Below are 23477 nucleotides of genomic sequence, written 5' to 3' on the forward strand. Positions count from 1 at the left end.
GTGAAAAAACCTTGAAATTATTTTTGATTTTTATGTATTTATGAACATGTATAATCGGCCACATGAGTAATTTGAGCACTTGATGTTATGTTAAGATTCTTGAGCTTAAATATATGGATGTATGTATATGTGGCCATATAATGGCGTTTTGATTCAAAGGTTGAATAATAAAGTGAGATGATATGAGATGCCGAATGTGATTGACTAGTATACATTATTGATAGAAATATTGAATACTTCTACTTGTATTCGTTAAGCTCAAGAGCAAAGGGAGCTAAATCCGATAAAGGGAAGGAAAAAGTGATCGAATAGCCGTTGAAGTCGTTTCGACAACATCCGAGGTAAGTCCTCAAGAAATGACCCTACTCGAATTATGTGAAATGAAATATGGATGTGTAATGATTATTGATATATGTGTGTATGAGTATTTGAATGATACCCTGCTAAGTCCCGGCGATTATGCTAGTGATATGTTTGAGCCTTAGTAACGAAAATGAAACATGGATGTGTAATGATTATCGATGTATGTGTGCATGAACAATTGAATGACATCCTGCTAAGTCCCAAGACATTTATGCTAATAATTATATCCGGTTAAGACCAAGGCAATTGTGCTAGTGACTACATCCGGCTAAGACCAAGGCATTCGTGCAAGTTGTTAAATCCGGGCTAACACCGAAGGCATTTGTGCAACTCGTTATATCCGGCTAAGACCAAGGCATTCGTGCATGTGGTTATATCCGGTTGTATTCAAGAAGCTTGGGCTGAAGGTGAGCGTTGGTTGCTGTAATAAATTTAATTAGTACGCTCGAAAAGCCCAAAGGATAAGGTATGTTTACTTGTGCATTGGAAAAGTCGATATGTTTGAGTAACATTCGCTCAATCGACTAACGAATTTTCAGCTAATGAATTGGTTGATATCTTGTGAAAGTATATAATGATGAAGCGTGAAGTAAGTATGATTATGTGTATGTGGATTAATGAAATGATTCATTTGGCTATGTGAATGTAATGCTTTAGTTAAAGCTGATTTTATTGCTTGAGACTTACTAAGCATAAAAATGCTTACCCGTTGCTTTGGCTCTCTGTTTTATAGATTTTGCTCGTTAGCGATCGGATTCGGGATCACTAAAGTCAAGTCATCTACACTATCAAAGCCTCCATTTTGGTATAATTTTGGTTGAACTTTGAAATGGCATGTATAGGACTACCCTATTGTTGAAGTCATGTACCTTTCAGTTTTGTGTAAGCTTGGATAGCCATGCGAAAATGGCTTATATACGTTTTTAGTATGATTCTATAATCGTTTGTATGATGATCATTATGGGGTATGGAATTGTTTTGACAAGATTAGCCATTGGAATGGTTAATCATGATCACACTTTGTGCTATGTATGCAAAAAGGGCCAATTGAATCGTGGAAATCATGAAATTAGTAAAGGTTACCTTGAAAACAGATGTTGGCAGCAGCAGTGGTGTGGTTTTGAAAAATCACCACAATTTGTAGGAATGGTATTAAATAGTGAATAAGTTATGGTATTAAAAATGTGTGTGAGAGTGTAGCATTCCCCCCCATTGCCGTGCAACTAAGAAAGAAAACAAAAAAATTTTGTTCATCCTTGTTCTCTCCTTTTTGGCCGAAAATACTAAGAGGAAGAAGAGATTTTTGCTTCATTTTCTTTGTTTAGAAGAGATCTAGAAGGAGATTTGGCTAAACTTGCATCAAGATTAAGGTATGTATGAGGTTGTGTCATGACATTCATGCATGTTTTAGTTGCCAACTTGATATTCATGTTAGCCATGGTTCAAATCCTTGTTATGCCATGGAAGTGGTATTTGGTCAAAGTTGATATTGTGATAAAGCCATTGCATGCTAAATGTGAAGCTTGATGATGATGCATGCAATGATGGATTGTCTACTCTTGAAATTTCTTTGTAGCAATCTTGAGTAAGACATTGAGTTTTTCTTTGTTTAACCATGACCGAAGTTGAATGGGGCATGATTGGGATGTATTCGGCCATGATGCATTCATGAGCATGGTTTATGCTTCATGCATGTTAGTTAAAACTTGTGTTTTGGATGGTTATGGACACCTTGAAATTCGGCCTTGCACCTATATGTGTAAATATGTTTGTTTGAAGAAGAAATTTGTTGAAGAATGTTGTGAAATTGCATGTACATCCGGCCTAGTACATGTATAGTGTGAAAAAAACCTTGAAATTATTTTTGATTTTTATGTATTTATGACCATGTATAATCGGCCACATGAGTAATTTGAGCACTTGATGTTATGTTAAGATTCTTGAGCTTAAATATATGGATGTATGTATATGTGGCCATATAATGGCGTTTTGATTCAAAGGTTGAATAATAAAGTGAGATGATATGAGATGCCGAATGTGATTGACTAGTATACATTATTGATAGAAATATTGAATACTTCTACTTATATTCGTTAAGCTCAAGAGCAAAGGGGAGCTAAATCCGATAAAGGGAAGGAAAAAGTGATCGAATAGCCGTTGAAGCCGTTCGACAACATCCGAGGTAAGTCCTCAAGAAATGACCCTACTCGAATTATGTGAAATGAAATATGGATGTGTAATGATTATTGATATATGTGTGTATGAGTATTTGAATGATACCCGGGCTAAGTCCCGAAGGCGATTATGCTAGTGATATGTTTGAGCCTTAGTAACGAAAATGAAACATGGATGTGTAATGATTATCGATGTATGTGTGCATGAACAATTGAATGACATCTGGGCTAAGTCCCGAAGACATTTATGCTAATAATTATATCCGGGTTAAGACCCAAAGGCAATTGTGCTAGTGACTACATCCGGGCTAAGACCCGAAGGCATTCGTGCAAGTTGTTAAATCCGGGCTAACACCCGAAGGCATTTGTGCAACTCGTTATATCCGGGCTAAGACCCGAAGGCATTCGTGCATGTGGTTATATCCGGTTGTATTCCGAAGAAGCTTGGGCTGAAGGTGAGCGTTGGTTGCTGTAATAAATTTAATTAGTACGCTCGAAAAGCCCAAAGGATAAGGTATGTTTACTTGTGCATTTCCAAAGTCGATATGTTTGAGTAACATTCGTTCAATCAACTAACGAATTTTCAGCTAATGAATTGGTTGATATCTTGTGAAAGTATATAATGATGAAGCGTGAAGTAAATATGATTATGTGTATGTGGATTAATGAAATGATTCATTTGGCTATGTGAATGTAATGCTTTAGTTAAAGCTGATTTTATTGCTTGAGACTTACTAAGCATAAAAATGCTTACCCCGTTGCTTTGGCTCTCTGTTTTATAGATTTTGCTCGTTAGCGATCGGATTCGGGATCATTAAAGTCGAAGTCATCTACACTATCAAAGCCTCCATTTTGGTATAATTTTGGTTGAACTTTGAAATGGCATGTATAGGACTACCCTATTGTTGAAGTCATGTACCTTTCGGTTTTGTGTAAGCTTGGATAGCCATGCGAAAATGGCTTATATCGTTTTAGTATGATTCTATAATCGTTTGTATGATGATCATTATGGGGTATGGAATTGTTTTGAAAAGATTAGCCATTGGAATGGTTAATCATGATCACACTTTGTGCTATGTATGCAAAAGGGCCAATTGAATCGTGGAAATCATGAAATTAGTAAAGGTTACCTTGAAAACAGATGCTGGCAGCAGCAGTGGTGTGGTTTTGAAAAATCACCAAAATTTGTAGGAATGGTATTAAATAGTGAATAAGTTATGTAATTGAACCTTGATGAGTCTACTTTCATATGGAAGAAACGAAACGGTCATAGAAGTTACATGTTAAGAGTTATTAAAGTTATTGTGAGACAGGGCCAGAACGGTTTCTGGGTCCCCTGTTGCAATTTTAAAAATTTACTGTAAATCATGCAGAAAGAATTAGAAGTCATGCCTTATATGTGCAGATTCCATTTTGAGTCTAGTTTCATTAGAAACAAACGGCACCAGTATTAAAGCCCTGTACAGAGAGATATTCAATTTGTAATGCGCGAAGGTCAGAGCAGTCGATCCCTGTAATATGGGTGACTTTAACTAATAAACTGTACCAATTGGCCTGGCCAAAAATTCTAGAAATAAATCCATGGAAGGATATATGAGTCTAAATTCAGGGAAAATTTACGGAACCAGTTTCCGAGTTTTGAAACTCGAGATATGATTTTTAAGGCGACAGTGATGCAGTTTTCCAGCCTGTCTGGAAATGCCAAATTGGTCGGTGCTTTAAGAGGATTTAGCTCGTTAACCCCTCGCGTCCGACACCAGCGATGGTCTCGAGTTCGGGGTGTTAAAATTTTATTGGTATCAGAGCTACGGTTTAGTCGATTCTAGGACTACCGTGATATGTTTGGGGTCTAGCTATACATGCCATTAAATGATGAATTGATAGTGTGGTGATTTCTAACAATTTGACTTCGTGTTTGTTTATAGCAATGGATCCCGATCCCAACCGAGCAATAGCTGATGATGTGGAGAGTGTGGCGCCTGCTCCCGCGCAAGGGACAGCACCGGCGGACTCTCAACCTATGGCCAGCAATCCGAATGATGAGGCTAGGCAAGCCTTTTATAGTGTGATGAATGATTGGTTTAACCAATACATTCGAACTAACACGGCTGTTCCACAACCTCCATTCCCGACAAATGCAACCCCAAGACCTACAATACCTCCGAGAATCGACCAAATAAGGTCAAGTAAGCCCCAAGTCGATAGGATTCGAAAACATGGGGCCACTGAATTTAAAGCTACGGATGATGACGATGCCGAGCAAGCTGAATTTTGGTTGGACAACACTATCCGGTGCTCGATGAGCTATCTTTACACCGATGAGTGCTTAAAGTGTACCATCTCCTTGTTACGCGATTCCGCCTACTATTGGTGGAGTACTCGACTTCGTGGTGCCTAGAGAGCAAGTGACTTGGGAGTTCTTTCAAACCGAGTTCAAAAAAGTATATCGATCGAGATTCATTGACCAAAAGCGAAGGAATTTCTTGATCTTAAGCAAGGCTCTATGTCGATTCTCGACTACGAACGAAAATTTGTGAGGCTTAGCCAGACGCATACGAAATTTCGTCCGAAGCTATTATGTAAAAACGCGAGGATGGGCTGAATGATGATATAAGGATGTTCGTTGGCATTCTCGAAATACGAGAGTTCGTAGTACTTGTTGAGCGAGCTTGTAAAGTCAAGAGCTTAGAAAGGAGAAACAAAAAGTTGATGTGGGAACCGGAGAATTCGAAAAGGTCCTCGGAAAGTCTCTTCAACAGCATTGAAGAGATTTCGAGATGATGTGAGCCGGTCTAGAGGCGCTTGGGCTTTTTAGACGAGATCGCGGTCGACCCCTGTGACCACGAGTCACTTGATCGCCATGGTGGAAATGATCGCCGAGAGAGAGCGAGTGTCCGCATTGTGGCAAATGGCATTCGGGAGTCAGAGGTTCTGTGATCGCTCTGCTATAAGTGTGAATCGGTGACCACTTTATCAAGGATCCGCCCGAGGTTGCTTGAACAAAATGTAAGTCAAAGTGGAAACCCGGTGCTACCACCGCCGAGGTAGGCCATTCAGAAATGCGGGCAATGCTAGTGGCGGTCAGAGAGGGTCGAGAGATGCTACAACAAGACCTGAGGCTCTTGCTCCTGCTAGGACTTATGCCATACGCGCACGCGAGGATGCTGCCTCACCAGATGTTATTACCGTACTTTCACTCTTTTCGATACTAATGTGATTGCTTTGATTGACCTGGTTCTACTCATTCTTATATATGTGAAACCTTAGCATCCAAGAAGACTTTGCCTATTGAGTCTCATCGAGTTTGTAATTCGGTGTCAAACCCTTGGGTCATTACGTGCTTGTCAACAAAGTGTGCAAGAAAAGTCCCTAGTATTCCGAGGTTCTTGTTTTCCGCGGACTTGATGCTTTTGCCGTTCGATGAATTCGACGTTATTCTTGGTTTGGATTGGTTGACCATGCACGATGCGGTTGTAAATTGCAAAAGCAAGACTATCGATCCGAGGTGCGCGAATAACGAGATAATTCGGGTTGAGTCTACGGACTTAAAGGGTTGCCACCGTAATATCGCAATGTTGGCCCGAAATATGTAAGAAAAGGGTGCGGCGTACCTTGAGTATGTGCTCGATGCCAAGGAGTCGAAAAGAAACCCGAATCTGTGCGATGGTTTGTGAATACCGGATGTTTTCCTCAAGAATTGCGGGTTTACCACTGTTCGGGAAATAGAGTTTGGCATCGAATTGGTACCGTACCACTCCAATTTCGATAGCTCCGTATTGTATGGCAATCGACGGAATTAAAGGAGTTAAAAGCTCGATTGCAAGAATTGGTGGATAGAGGTTTTGCTCGCCTGAGTTTTTCGCCTTAGGGTGCGCCGGTGTTGTTTGTGAAAAGAAGGATGGGACCATGAGGTTGTGCATCGACTATCGTCGACTTAATAAAGCGACGATAAAGAACAAATATCCGTTATCACGTATTGATGACTTGTTCGATCAACTCAAGGAGCCTCGGTGTTCTCGAAAATAGATTTGAGATCGGGCTATTATCGATTCATGAATTCGAGATTCGGACGTACCCAAGACTGCCTTCAGAACGAGATATGGTCACTACGAGTTCCTAGTGATGCCGTTTGGACTTACTAATACCCCTGCAGTATTTATGGATTTAATGAATCGGATCTTCAGACCATATTTGGATCGGTTCGTAGTCGTGTTCATTGATGACATCTTGGTCTATTCAAGAAATGAGACCGAACATGCTGAACACCTGAGGTTAGTGCTGCAAATTCTACGGGATAAGCAATTATATGCTAAGTTCAGCAAGTGTGAGTTCTGGTTAAGAGAGGTTAGCTTCTTGGGGCATGTGATATCTGCATCGGGCATTCGAGTCGACCCGAACAAAATTTCAGCCATACTTAACTGGAAGCCTCCGAGAAATATTACCGAGGTTCGGAGCTTTTTGGGGCTGGCCGGTTATTACCGACGATTTGTAAAAGGTTTCTCAATGATAGCCACGCCAATGACGAAGCTACTCCAAAAGGACGTAAGGTTTGAATGGTTGGAGAAATGTCAAAAAAGTTTCGATCAACTGAAAACTTATTTGACTAAAGCCCCAATTCTAGTGCAACCCGAATCGGCAAAGAGTTTGTCATCTATAGTGACGCCTCCTACTTGGGTTAGGTTGTGTATTGATGCAAGAAGGTCGAGTTGTGGCCTATCGTCGAGGCAATTAAAGCCACATGAGAAAAATTATCCGACCCATGATCTCGAATTGGCTGCCATCGTATTCGCCTTAAAGATTTGGCGACATTACTTATTTGGTGAGAAGTGCCATGTGTATTCGGATCACAAAAGTCTCAAATATTTGATGACTCAAAGAGACTTAAATCTGCGACAAAGACGTTGGCTCGAGTACATTAAAGGATTATGAGCTGGTCATTGACTATCACCCGGAAAGGCGAATGTGGTTGCGGATGCCTTGAGTCGTAAATCATTATTCGCTTCTGAGCGATGAATGTGCACTTGTCCGCTTGATCCGACAACGTGTTAGTAGCTGAATTGAAAGCCAAACCATTGTTGATACATCAAATTTGTGAAGTTCGAAGGTCGACAATGAGTTGGTTGCAAACGGGGCGAGTGTGTTCAAACAAGGAATCGGAGTTTCGGATCGATGATGACGATTGTTTGAGGTTCAGAGTCGTCTGTGTGTTCCAAAGAATTGAACTTATTTCGATATCTTGAACGAAGCCCATTGTAGCCGAATGGCGATCCACCCGGAATACGAAGATGTACAACGATTTGAAACGTCGGTTTTGGTGGCATGGTATGAAACGAGACATCTCCGACTTTGTTTCGAGGTGTTTAATATGTCAACAAGTGAAAGCGGAACATCAAGTGCCTTGAGATTACTTCACCGATCACGATACCCAAGTGGAAATGGGATCGAGTCACAATGGACTTCGATCCGGACCGCCATTGTCGATGAGTAAGAAGGATGCGATTTGGGTCGTTGTAGATAGATTGACTAAGTCGGCTCACTTTGTCCCCGTCGTACGGACTTTTCAATGGACAAACTAGGCGAATCAGACGCTTCTCGATTGAGATTACACGGGTGCCTATTTCCATCGTGTCGGATAGAGATCCAAGATTTACCTCGCGATTTTGGAAAAAGTTGCAAGAAGCTTTGGGTACCAAGTTGCATTTTAGCACCGCCTTTCACCCCCAAACCGATGGTCAATCCGGCGGATAATTCAGATACTTGAGGATATGTTGAGATGTTGCATCCTCGAGTTCGATGGTTCATGGGAACGGTATTTGCCTTTGATTGAATTCGCTACAACAACACTTTCAATCAAGTATTAAGATGGCACCCTATGAGGCTTTGTACGGTCGTAAATGCCGTACACCATTGTTTTGGACTGAGCTCGGTGAAAGCAAAATTTTCGGGTGGATTTGATTAGAGATGCTGAATGAAAGTGAAAGTAATCCGTGAAAGGTCAAGATAGCCTCCGATCGTCGAAAGTCGTGAGCGGATCTGAAGCGTAAAGACATCGAGCATCGTGGGAGATAAAGTGTTTCTCAAGGTTTCACCTTGGAAAAAGATACTCAGATTCGGAAGTGGGGGAGAGTTGTGACATCCCTAATTTGACCCTAGTCGGAAAGTGGTTTCGGGACCACTAAACCGAGTCTTATAAGTAATTAAAAGTTATATTCTATGTTTATGATGTTAGTAAATGCATGTGTGAAAGTTTCATGCATTAATTTGATCATTTCTATGTGAATTTATTAAAATGGACTTGTATGAAACATTGTTGAAAGGTGATAGGCTAATCTTACAATGGTCTAATAGTACATGCATGCAAAAGAGTGGTTTTGCATGTCAATTTGCCCAAAAAAAAGGGAAGAGTGGCCGGCCATGACAAGAATATGGGCAAGGGAACATGTTTCCAACATGTTTAGTTAGTGGATTATGTAGAAAAAATAAAGAAATGAAAAAAATGAGCATGGATGCCCCCCTTTTGTTGCCGTGAGTAGAGGAAAAGAAAGGAAAAAATTTGTTCATCCATTCTCAAATCTTGGCTGAAAATACTAAGGGAAAAAGGAAGGATTTTTGCTTCATGCTTGGTTTAGAAGAGAACTAGAAGGAGATTTGGTCATACTTGTGTCAAGATTAAGGTATGTTTGAGGTTGTGTCATGAGATTCATGCATGTTTTAGTTGCTAACTTGATGTTCATGTTAGCCCATGGTTCAAATCCTTGTTATGCCATGGAAATGGTATTTGGCCAAGGTTGATATTGTGTTAAAGCCATTGCATGCTAAATGTGAAGCTTGTTGATGATACATGTAATGATGGATTGACTACTCTTGAAATTTCTTTTAGCATTCTTGAGTAAGACATGGAGTTTTCTTTGTTTAACCATGACCAAAAATTGAAAGGGGATGGTGTGGGATGTATTCGCCATGGCATGCTCATAAGTGCGATTTATGCTTGTTGCATGATAGGTAAAATTTGTGTTTTGATATATGTGTATATGTGTTTGTACATGATGTTACAAATGGATGTGAAAATATATGCTAGATTGGGAAAATTTGATTAAATGTTCATGAGATGAAATTAGGTGATTAAAAGATGTTAGTTGACATTGTACATATATATATATTCGCCATTAAAGTGAGTATGTAGGTAATGTTGAATCAAGTTTTGGTGCATATTCGGTTAGGTGTATAATCGACCAAATGGGCGATTAGTAAGAATGGTTGCCGAATATACAAGCATACATATGCATGTGTAGTTGAATTATGAATGTTTAGCAAGATGGTTAAACTAGTGATTTATTGATTAAGCTCAAGGAGTTAAAGAAGGAGAATCAAGCAAGGGAAAGACGAAGGTCATCGAGTAGCCGACTTGGAACTATTTTACCCAACACGAGGTAAGTCATTAAGCACATATGTTTGATATTGCTTAAATGATTGTAAAATCTATGCAATTGTGTTTAATGGGATGCTATATATATATAAATGAAATTGTATGTGTATGGAGTGATGACAATTGTTGAATGTAAAAGAAATAGTGAAATGTGTAGAAAGTTTGCTTTCGGCACTAAGTGTGCGGGCAATACGTGTGTACGGTGATTGAGATTGGCACTAAGTGTGCGTGCTGGAAATATATGGCACTAAGTGTGCATGCTGGAAATATATGGCACTAAGTGTGCGAGCTCAAGGGTATGGCACTATGTGTGCGGGCTTAAATCGCATGGCACTAAGTGTGCGAAATCGAGTATTAAGCACTGTGTGTGCGTACTCTATATATATATATATAAATATCTCCGATCGAACAATTATATGGAGGGTGTGTCTCCATCGAGTTGAGTATGGACAGCGGATCGGGTAAGTACCTTGAGCTCATGACGAATAGGTAATATGTTCATGCTCGGGGTTGAGCTTGGTAAGCTTTAAATCTATGTGATGATTGCAATTGTATGATTGTGGTGAAAATGAGTTGGTGTGTAAAATGCCTCAAATATCTTATTGTATAGAATATGAAATGTGGATGTATGACTTGGTATGAGATTGAACCGAAGGTCCAAGGAACTATGATATAGTTCGATATGGATGGAGTACTTAGCCTCGTTCATTATTTCATGTTGTAATAATTTTATTAATGGATGGTTGTGGAATGCTTATGACTTACTGAGTTGTAAACTCACTCGGTGTTTTCTTGTCACCCATTTTAGGTCTCTTGGACTCGTATTGTTATGTGCTCGGAACCGTCGTTGAAGTCATCACACCGGCTGAAATCTTGTGGTATTGTTTTTGTTGTTGAAGAATATTTGGCATGTATAGGCTATTATATTTTGTCGAATTGTGGGTTGTAAACTTTAAGCCATGTGAAAATGGCCTATGTGGTCGTCGAGTGGGATGCTAGAACCTATAGCCACGAGTCTTAGAAACTCAAATTTTGATAAGGTGGCCATAATTTGTGTCATGTATGATGGATGATTAAGGCCAAGGAAAAATTCATGAAATTGGCATAGTCTACTGCAGTAACTGTTGCAGACAGCAGCAGTGGGATGAGATTGAAAAATCACTAAAAATAGTAGAAGTAGAATTAAATAGTGAGTAAATTATGGAACTGAACCTTGATGAATCTATTTTTATATGGACGAAATGAAACGACCATATGAGCAGTATACTGAGAAATATTAAAGTTCTCGTGAGACAGGGCCAGAACGGTTTCTGGGTCCCCTGTCGCGACTTTTAAAATTTACCATAAATTATCCAGAAATAATTAGGAGTCATGCCTTATATGTACAGATTCCATTTTGAGTCTAGTTTCATTAGAAACAAACGGAACCAGTATTAAAGCCCTGTACAGAGAGATATTCAAGTTGTAACACGCAAAGGTCAGAGCAGTCGATCCCTGTAACATGGGTGACTTTAACTAATAAACTGTACCAATTGGCCCAACCAAAAATTCTAAAAATAAATCCATGGATGGGTATATGAGTCTAAATTCAGGGAAAATTTACGAAACCAGTTTCCGAGTTTTGAAACTCGAGATATGATTTTTAAGGCGACGGTGACGCAGTTTTCCAGCCTGTCCAGAAATGCCAAATTGGTCGGTACTTTAAGAGGATTTGTCTCGTTAACCCCTCGTGTCCGACACCGGCGATGGTCTCGGGTTTGGGGTGTTACACAAGTTGAGCCCGAGGTTCATTGGACCATATGAGATATCCGAGCAAGTCGGTCCAGTGGCATATCGTCTGATTTTGCCCCCTGAACTCGAAAAGATTCACGATGTCTTTCATGTTTCGATGCTTCGACGCTATAGATCTGATCCATCGCACGTGATTAGTCCGTGGAGGTTGAAATTCAAGCCAATATGAGTTATGAGGAAGAACCGATTCGTATCCTATCACGTGAAGTGAAAGAGTTGCGAAACAAGCGGGTTCCGCTAGTGAAAGTGTTATGGCTCAAACACGGGATAGAAGAAGCTACTTGGGAAACCGAGAACTCTATGAAAGAGCGATACCCAACCCTATTACCGGTAAGACTTTCGGGGACGAAAATTTCTTAAGTGGGGGAGAGTTGTGACAGCCCAAAATTGACCCTAGTCGGAATGTGGTTTCGGGACCACAAAACCGAGGCATAAAAATAATTTAAAATTTATTTTGATGCCTATAATATGTGTGTGCTCATGTGTGACATTTTTGATGATTGATTTAGTGTTATAAAGGTGAATTCCACTAGAAAGGACTTAGTAGTGAACTTTGAAAGTACGATAGGGAAATGTGTGATGACTAATTAAAGCATGCATGCAAAACAATGGACTTGCATGTCAAATTCCCCTTTATAGGTGGTGGCGGCCATGACATGGTTTATGGGCAAAGAAAACATGTTGAAACATGTTTTGTTAATGGAGCATGAAAGAAATGATTAATAATTAGATGTGGGAAGAGAAACAAAAAAAAATGTGTGTGAGAGTGTAGCATTCCCCCCCATTGCCATGCAACTAAGAAAGAAAACAAAAAAATTTTGTTCATCCTTGTTCTCTCCTTTTTGGCCGAAAATACTAAAAGGAAGAAGAGATTTTTGCTTCATTTTCTTTGTTTAGAAGAGATCTAGAAGGAGATTTGGCTAAACTTGCATCAAGATTAAGGTATGTATGAGGTTGTGTCATGAGATTCATGCATGTTTTAGTTGCCAACTTGATATTCATGTTAGCCATGGTTCAAATCCTTGTTATGCCATGGAAGTGGTATTTGGTCAAAGTTGATATTGTGATAAAGCCATTGCATGCTAAATGTGAAGCTTGATGATGATGCATGCAATGATGGATTGTCTACTCTTGAAATTTCTTTGTAGCAATCTTGAGTAAGAAATTGAGTTTTCTTTGTTTAACCATGACCGAAGTTGAATGGGGCATGATTGGGATGTATTCGGCCATGATGCATTCATGAGCATGGTTTATGCTTCATGCATGTTAGTTAAAACTTGTGTTTTGGATGGTTATGGACACCTTGAAATTCGGCCTTGCACCTATATGTGTAAATATGTTTGTTTGAAGAAGAAATTTGTTGAAGAATGTTGTGAAATTGCATGTACATCCGGCCTAGTACATGTATAGTGTGAAAAAAAAACCTTGAAATTATTTTTGATTTTTATGTATTTATGACCATGTATAATCGGCCACATGAGTAATTTGAGCACTTGATGTTATGTTAAGATTCTTGACCTTAAATCTATGGATGTATGTATATGTGGCCATATAATGGCGTTTTGATTCAAAGGTTGAATAATAAAGTGAGATGATATGAGATGCCGAATGTGATTGACTAGTATACATTATTGATAGAAATATTGAATACTTCTACTTGTATTCGTTAAGCTCAAGAGCAAAGGGGAGCTAAATCCGATAAAGGGAAGGAAAAAGTGATCGAATAGCCGTTGAAGCCGTTCGACAACATCCGAGGTAAGTCCTCAAGAAATGACCCTACTCAATTATGTGAAATGAAATATGGATGTGTAATGATTATTGATATATGTGTGTATGAGTATTTGAATGATACCCGGCTAAGTCCCAAGGCGATTATGCTAGTGATATGTTTGAGCCTTAGTAACGAAAATGAAACATGGATGTGTAATGATTATCGATGTATGTGTGCATGAACAATTGAATGACATCCGGCTAAGTCCCAAGACATTTATGCTAATAATTATATCCGGTTAAGACCAAGGCAATTGTGCTAGTGACTACATCCGGCTAAGACCAAGGCATTCGTGCAAGTTGTTAAATCCGGGCTAACACCCGAAGGCATTTGTGCAATTCGTTATATCCGGGCTAAGACCCGAAGGCATTCGTGCATGTGGTTATATCCGGTTGTATTCCGAAAAAGCTTGGGCTGAAGGTGAGCGTTGGTTGCTGTAATAAATTTAATTAGTACGCTCGAAAAGCCCAAAGGATAAGGTATGTTTACTTGTGCATTGGAAAAGTCGATATGTTTGAGTAACATTCGTTCAATCGACTAACGAATTTTCAGCTAATGAATTGGTTGATATCTTGTGAAAGTATATAATGATGAAGCGTGAAGTAAGTATGATTATGTGTATGTGGATTAATGAAATGATTCATTTGGCTATGTGAATGTAATGCTTTAGTTAAAGCTGATTTTATTGCTTGAGACTTACTAAGCATAAAAATGCTTACCCCGTTGCTTTGGCTCTCTGTTTTATAGATTTTGCTCGTTAGCGATCGGATTCGGGATCACTAAAGTCGAAGTCATCTACACTATCAAAGCCTCCATTTTGGTATAATTTTGGTTGAACTTTGAAATGGCATGTATAGGACTACCCTATTGTTGAAGTCATGTACCTTTCGGTTTTGTGTAAGCTTGGATAGCCATGCGAAAATGGCTTATATACGTTTTTAGTATGATCCTATAATCGTTTGTATGATGATCATTATGGGGTATGAAATTGTTTTGAAAAGATTAGCCATTGGAATGGTTAATCATGATCACACTTTGTGCTATGTATGCAAAAAGGGCCAATTGAATCGTGGAAATCATGAAATTAGTAAAGGTTACCTTGAAAACAGATGCTGGCAGCAGCAGTGGTGTGGTTTTGAAAAATCACCAAAATTTGTAGGAATGGTATTAAATAGTGAATAAGTTATTTAATTGAACCTTGATGAGTCTACTTTCATATGGAAGAAACGAAACGGTCATAGAAGTTACATGTTAAGAGTTATTAAAGTTATTGTGAGACAGGGCCAGAACAGTTTCTGGGTCCCCTGTCGCGACTTTAAAAATTTACAATAAATCATCCAGAAAGAATTAGAAGTCATGCCTTATATGTGCAGATTCCATTTTGAGTCTAGTTTCATTAGAAACAAACGGCACTAGTATTAAAGCCCTGAAAAGAGAGATATTCAATTTGTAACGCGCGAAGGTCAGAGCAGTCGATCCCTGTAATATGGGTGACTTTAACTAATAAACTGTACCAATTGGCCCGACCAAAAATTCTAGAAATAAATCCATGGAAGGATATATGAGTCTAAATTCAGGGAAAATTTACGGAACCAGTTTCCGAGTTTTGAAACTCGAGATATGATTTTTAAGGCGACAGTGACGCAGTTTTCCAGCCTGTCTGGAAATGCCAAACTGGTCGGTGCTTTAAGAGGATTTAGCTCGTTAACCCCTCGCGTCCGACACCGGCGATGGTCTCGGGTTCGGGGTGTTAAAAATTTATTTAGTAAATCATCCAGAAAGAATTAGAAGTCATGCCTTATATGTGCAGATTCCATTTTGAGTCTAGTTTCATTAGAAACAAACGGCACCAGTATTAAAGCCCTGTACAGAGAGATATTCAATTTGTAACGCGCGAAGGTCAGAGCAGTCGATCCCTATAATATGGGTGACTTTAACTAATAAACTGTACCAATTGGCCCGACCAAAAATTCTAGAAATAAATCCATGGAAGGATATATGAGTCTAAATTCAGGGAAAATTTACGGAACCAGTTTCCGAGTTTTGAAACTCGAGATATGATTTTTAAGGCGACAGTGACGCAGTTTTCCAGCCTGTCTGGAAATGCCAAATTGGTCGGTGCTTTAAGAGGATTTAGCTCGTTAACCCCTCGCGTCCGACACCGGCGATGGTCTCGGGTTCGGGGTGTTACAAATTTATTTAGTAAATCATCCAGAAAGAATTAGAAGTCATGCCTTATATGTGCAGATTCCATTTTGAGTCTAGTTTCATTAGAAACAAACGACACCATATTAAAGCCCTGTATGAGAGATATTCAATTTGTAACGCGAAGGTCGAGCGAGCATCGATCCCTGTAATATGGGTGACTTTAACTAATAAACTGTACCAATTGGCCCGACCAAAAATTCTAGAAATAAATCCATGGAAGGATATATGAGTCTAAATTCAGGAAAATTTACGGAACCAGTTTCGAGTTTTGAAACTCGAGATATGATTTTTAAGGCGACAGTGACGCAGTTTTCCAGCCTGTCTGAAATGCCAAATTGGTCGGTGCTTTAAGAGGATTTAGCTCGTTAACCCCTCGCGTCCGACACCGGCGATGGTCTCGGGTTCGGGGTGTTACAAATTTATTTAGTAAATCATCCAGAAAGAATTAGAAGTCATGCCTTATATGTGCAGATTCCATTTTGAGTCTAGTTTCATTAGAAACAAACGGCACCATATTAAAGCCCTGTATGAGAGATATTCAATTTGTAACGCGAAGGTCGAGCAGTCGATCCCTGTAATATGGGTGACTTTAACTAATAAACTGTACCAATTGGCCTGACCAAAATTCTAGAAATAAATCCATGGAAGGATATATGAGTCTAAATTCAGGGAAAATTTACGGAACCAGTTTCGAGTTTTGAAACTCGAGATATGATTTTTAAGGCGACAAAGGACGCAGTTTTCCAGCCTGTCTGGAAATGCCAAATTGGTCGGTGCTTTAAGAGGATTTAGCTCGTTAACCCCTCGCGTTCGACACCGGCGATGGTCTCGGGTTCGGGGTGTTACACTTGATGCTTCATTAAGGTGCCCATTGTATCACGAATATGTCTCCAACTCTTGTTGACTTGTACAATCTAGTTTAGGATGGCTGATAGTAATACAATGGCCCTTGCGATAAAAGTTGGGAACATCATGCATGACATTGATCGCGTTATTTCATGATAGGTTTTAAATATTATAATTAATCGTTCTTGAAACTAACTATTATCGCGATGTAGGCAAGTGTACCCATTGAACAATAGTATAGTTTTAACAAGACCGGATTGTCGAACCCAAAAGAACTAAAAGTACTAGTAATGACTGTCTTTTTATTATCTAGCCTAAGAGAAAAGAGGTTTTTATTTTAATTAACTAATTATCTAAACTAAGAACGCACAGAGAATGGAATTGGAGAATTGCTTTTGGAAAATCGATTGAATGAAGACAATACCTAAGGAAAAATCCACCTAGACTGTACTTGTTATTCTGGCTCTCAATCAAACAATTTATTCTTAACTTGTTCCGTAGAGATCCTTAAGTTATGTTATTATCCCTATTCAAGACTAATAATGTCTAATCCCTAGATTGAATAACCAAGACTTTTCTCTAATTAACACTCTAGGGTTGCATTAACTCGATCTATGGATCCCCTTATTAGGTTTCACCCTAATCCGGCAAAATCTTGTCACCCTATGTCTAGGCGCGCAATCAACTCCGCTTAATTATGATAAATGTACTCTTAGACAGGGTCTATTCCTCCTCTCGAATAAGAGCTTATCTTGAATCAAGATCCGGGATATCAAAACAAGAATTAAGAACACATAATTAAGAACAAGTTAAATATTTATCATACAATTCGAAAATAATAACAAGATTCGTCTTAGGTTTCATTCCCTTAGGTATTTAGGGATTTAGTTCATAACTAAATAAAAAACATCTCGAATAATAAAGAATACAAAACATAAAGAAAACCCAAAACTCCTGAAGGGGAATTGAGGAGAGATCTTTAGTCTTAATGATGAATCCGGCTTCTGAGATGAATCAATCGGCTTCCTTGGAGTAATTCCTTACTCCCTATTCTATATGTCCCCCTTTTCTCCTCTTCTATGGTGTATTTATAGGCTTTGGAATGCCTATGAGCCCTCAAAATTAGCCTTTTCCAAATTGGACTCAACTTGGGCTCGGCACGGACACGCCTCTATGACACGCCCGTTTGCGATTACTTCAGGCTGTGCTTGAGCTTGTTAGAATGGCACGGGCGTACGGGATGCCCGTGTGAGGAAGTCTAGGCCGTGTTGAGCTCGTATTTTGGCCCATTTTCTCCGTTTTTGGCTCGTTTCTCATTCTTTTCACTCTCCTATGCTCTCCTAAGTATAAAACATGAAATTAAAGCATTAGGAGCATCGAATTCACCAATTCTAATGGAAAATCATTATAACATCCTGAAATAGGGCCTAGTCAGAATAGTGGTTTTGGGACCACAAATCTGACATCAAAATATTTATTTTGTGATTATTATGAGGCCTAGAATATGAGTATATGCATGTGTTAAAGTTTCATTTGGAAATTAGGGGCTAAATTGAATAAATTGAAAAACTTGGTTTCTAGAAGCAATTTGTATGAAATTGCTTGAAATTATGAATTAGAGGGTCTTGGAGAGCAATTTTCCCAAATTCTAAATTTTTGGACAAAAATGGGCTTGCATGGATGAAATTTTAAAGAAAGGGCATAAGGGCATTTTGGTCATTTGTCATTTTAATGAAATAAAATGGGAAAAATGAATCAAAATCAGCTCATTTTCTCCTTCATCCAGCCGAATGTCAAAGGTCACCATAGCTAGGGTTTTCAAGCTTTCCAAGCTAAATAGTAAGTGCACCCAAGCCCCGTTTTTCATGTTTTTTGTATTTTTGAAATCCTGGTAGCTTACTCTTCCTATTTCTACCCATATTTCATGCAAGGGTTTATGTTCAAAAATTTACCCATGCATGAGTTATTGATATTTTGATGGATTATGGAGGAATATGAAAGATAAATGTGTGTTAAACATCTTTTTCTAGTTGATTTTCATAAGAAACCCTTATAGGGACTATTTTGAAAAAGATGTAAATGTGTGGTAGAAATGAGAAATTAATGGATAATGTGGGCTACCATAAGAAGGAAAAGTGTTTGGCTAGGCTTGTGTAAGATAGAAAGTGTATGTGTTTCATTATCCAATCCTAGAGACTAAATCGTAAAAATGTGATAGGTTAGGGGCAAAATGGTCATTTGAACCGGGGGTTGATTAAACTTGAAATGTACAAAGTGGGGTATTAATGAATTAATTTTACTGTTATAAACCCCGAGGAACAAATTCTGGAGGTCGATCCTGGTAAATGCAAGGGTTCGGAATAACTGAAACATATTCCCGAAAAGAATACCAGGTAAGTTATCTAAAGTAAACCCCTAATATGTATAATTGCATGATTTATGAATGCATTATATTTGCATTTATTGATGGCATGAAAATGTATGAAATGCATATTTGATAATGAATTGTTGATGTAACACCCCGAACCCGAGACCGTTGCCGGTGTCGGACACGAGGGGTTAACAAGCCAAAACCACTTATAGCACCGACCAACTTGACATTCCCAGGCAAGCTGGAAAACTGCGTCACTGTTGCCTTAAAAAGCATATCTCGAGTTAAAGAACTCAGAAACTGATTCTGTAAATTTTCCCTGAATTTAGACTCATATATCCATCCCTGGATTTTTTTCTAGAATTTTTGGTTGGGCCAATTGGTACAGTTTATTAGTTAAAGTCACCCATGTTACAGGGGTCGACTACACTGACCTTCGCACGTTACAACTTGAATATCTCTCTGTACAGGGTTTAAATACTGATGCCATTTGTTTCTAATGAAACTAGACTGAAAAAGGAATCTGGACATATAAGGCATGACTTCTAATTCATTCTGGATAATTTATGGTAAATTTTCAAAGTCGCAACAGGGGACCCAGAAACCGTTCTGGCCCTGTCTCACGAGAACTTTAATATCTCTCAGTATACAGCTCATATGATTGTTTCGTTACTTTCATATGAAAATAGACTCGTCAAGGTTCGATCACATAATTTATTCACTATTTAACACCATTCCTACAAATTTTGGTGATTTTTCACATCCACGTCACTGCAGCTGGCAGCCTCTGTTTTTAAGGTAGGCTTTACCTATATTGTAGTTCCCATGGACCAACTATAGTCTAGTCATACTTAGGTCCACATATGATCATATTTAGCCATTCCAATGGCTGATCATGTGACCAACACTCTCATTCCAAACCATAATCACATCATGAAACCAAATATAATTACAAACCACATATGGTCAAATTCCATACTCCACTTTTACGAACCATTTTCGCATGGCACACATACATATACATCACAAAGTACTTAAAACAACCGAGGGTGGTCCTATACATGCCATATCCAAAACTCAACTAAAGGAGTACCAAAAAGGGCTTTGATAGTGTGGTTGACTTCAACTTCTATGATCCCGAATTCGATCGCTAACGAGCAAAATCTATAAACAGAGAAACAAAGAAACGGAGTAAGCAATTTATGCTTAGTAAGTTTCGAGCCATAATATACACACAACCAAAGCATAGCATTCAAGTAGCTAAACAATAATTCATATGCACAATTTCTCAAAGACATGCTTACTTCACAATCCTAACTCTTATATTCATACACAAATAACGGCCTAGTTAATGCCGATAGCTCATTTATCATTAGAGCGAATATTCATACGACTTACTCATAGTGTGCGAAGCACACAAAAACATACCTTGTTGCTGGGAATTTCACAAGTGCATTAACTGAAAATTTTCCAGCAAGTTCAAAGTTCTCGAATCACATACCTTCGGAGTTTATCCGGATATAGCTACTCGTTCAAACGCCTTCGGACATAGCCCGGTTATGGTAACCCGCACAAAGGCCTTCGGGACTTAACCGGATATCACAATTTGCACAATTGCCTTGGGCTTAGCCCGGTATCATAACTCGCCTAATTGCCTTGGGCTTAGCCAGATATCATAACTCGCACAATTGCCTTGGGCTTAGCCCGATATCACTCGAACATTCATACACATCTTTGTTTCAATTTCATAACACAACTTTTATGCACAATTCACTTAGCAAAAATATCATTTCGGCTCAATGGCCACATACAAAGGCACAATTTCGATTGCTTATTACTTCATTCAATCGAATCAAAATCTAAGTTTCGATACTCAAAACTTACCTCGGACGTGGTTGAACGATTTCGACGGCTATTCGACGACTTTTTCCTTCCCTTATCGGATTTAGCTCCCTTTGCTCTTGAGCTTAATTTAACAAATAAATTGGTTTTATCATTTGAGCATCGAAGAGGAATTCAAGATACCTAGCCAATATATATGCTCATTAGGCATCAAAGTCGCATATGTACGAAATCACGAATCGAACTCAACACATTAGTTAATATTCCTCTTAGCGAATTTTCTAAGCCAAGAATAGGCATCAATATGCTTGCCTCTAACCGAATGCATGCACACCAATTTCCCTCATGTGGCGAATATGCATGTCCATGTTGAGGCCAATTATGCACTTAATACCACACAAAAACAGCATGCATTTTACTAACTAACGATTACATATTGTAGCTCAATACACATCTCTCATGTACTTCATAACCAAACATCATCACAAGCAAATATATACCTTGAAATAGTATATATGTCATGTCAATACATCATGTGCAAACATGTATACACATATAGGTGCAAGGTCAATCTCAAGGGGTTCATACCCATCCAAACACAAATTTTACCAATCAAGTAACAAGCATAAATCATGCTCATGAATGCACCATGGCGAATACATCACAACCATACTCTTTCAACTTCGGTCATGGTTAAACAAAGAATTCAATGTCCTACTCAAGAATACTAAAAAGAAATTTCAAGAGTAGTCAATCCATCATTACATGCATCATCAACAAGCTTCACATTTAGCATGCAATGGCTTTAACACAATATCAACCTTGGCCAAATACCATTTTTCATGGCATAGCAAGGATTTGAACCATGGCTAACATGCACATCAAGTTAGCAACCAAAACAAGCATGAATCTCATGACACAACCTCAACATACCTTAATCTTGATGCAAGTATAGCCAAATCTCCTTCTAGATCTCTTCTAAACTAAAAATGGAGCAAAATTTCCTTCCTTCTTAGAATTTTCAGCCCAAAGAAAATGAGAATGGATGAACCAATTTTTTTCTTTTCCTTTCTCTCAACTCACGGCCAAGGGGGAAGCATGGATGAGACCATTTTTTTTCTTTCTTTGCCCATGCTCTTTATTTTATTATTTCACCTAATGCACCAACAAAACATGTTTCATGACATGTTTTGCCCATCCACTCTTGCCATGGCCGGCCACTTCATGTTGGGGGGGGAAATTGACATGCAAATCCCTTATTTTTGCATGCATGTTCAACTAGTCATCACACCTTTCCCCATCATACTTTCAAAGTTTACTACTAGGTCCTTTCTAATGAAATTCACATTTATAACTCTAAATCGAAACATCAAAATGTCACACATGAATTAACACATATTATAGGCATCAAAATAAATTATAAATTATTTTTATGCCTCGGTTTTGTGGTCCCGAAACCACCTCCCGACTAGGGTCAATTTTAGGCTGCCATAGTTGATAACCGTTTCAGTTGAGGTTAAAAAGGGAATTCGATAGATAAACCATGTTTTACATGTGGAATGAGATCCTGCATGTGTTGCAGTAAGGATTTAGCCCAGACAGGTAATCCGTGATCTCAAGTATTGAAAGGAATCTAGCCCGGACAGGTGTTCCTTGAACGATCAAGCCTCCCGAAGAATATGTGTGCACTATGGATTTAGCCCGGACGGGTAATCCGATTAGGGTCTGAATTTAGCCTGGACTGGTAATTCAGATCCAAGCTCATTAAGCATGTTTGTCACTATAAGGGATTTAGCCTGGACCGGCAATCCCGACATAACGTTATTAGTTCATGATATGGGGAATTTAGCTTGGGCTAGTAATTCCACCATGAAATGTGAGGTTTACGGGAGTGCATATATGTAAAATGATCATTCGTGAGAATTGACGGATACTGGGTATTCCATCGAGATTTCCTAGAAACTCAATGGGGTTAATATGATGTATGCTAACAAGATGATGAATGATGAACTCATCTATATAAATTACATGATGTTTTGTTAAGTGACTAACTTATTGATTGAGTGCATGTGATAGGAAATCATTTTATAATGATGATTCCATGATTTAAGTATGGATGTATGCTAATTACTTGGTAAGTTTACTTTCCGGTTATTCGAGCTTACTAAGCATGTGAATGCTTACCCCTCTCTTTTTCCCTGTTTTACAGAGCTCGAGGACTTATAAGGATTGGAAGACAATTGGAGAGTCAACACACTATCAACTAGTCAAACTTTGGAATAAAGACACTACTATTTTATTAATAGCATGTATAGGCCTTTGAGTATTTTGTCAAATGTGTAATTTGAATTACCAAATGAAGGCATGTAAAGATGCATTCATCTTTTTGTATAAGGCCATGGAAAATGGCATATTTGAGAGTAGGCTATGACCTGCCTTTATCTGCATGTTTATGCTCCATTATGATGGGTTGCTACAAGTGGCAACAAGTTCAAAAACGAGCCAAGTCTTGAATGTATTGCAATAACATAAGAACCCATAAATGCTAGATGGGAAATAACATTTTTCATGAAACCAATGATATGAGGTTTCCATGGAACTAACTTCATCAAGATCATTTACAAGTGTATAATCATGTTTTACTTTGAATTTGGTATCTATTAAGAAGAAGCAGTAGGAAAGGGG

The sequence above is a fragment of the Gossypium arboreum genome, chromosome 6 (genome assembly GCF_025698485.1).
Source record: "Gossypium arboreum isolate Shixiya-1 chromosome 6, ASM2569848v2, whole genome shotgun sequence".
In the NCBI taxonomy this organism is placed as follows: Eukaryota; Viridiplantae; Streptophyta; class Magnoliopsida; order Malvales; family Malvaceae; genus Gossypium; species Gossypium arboreum.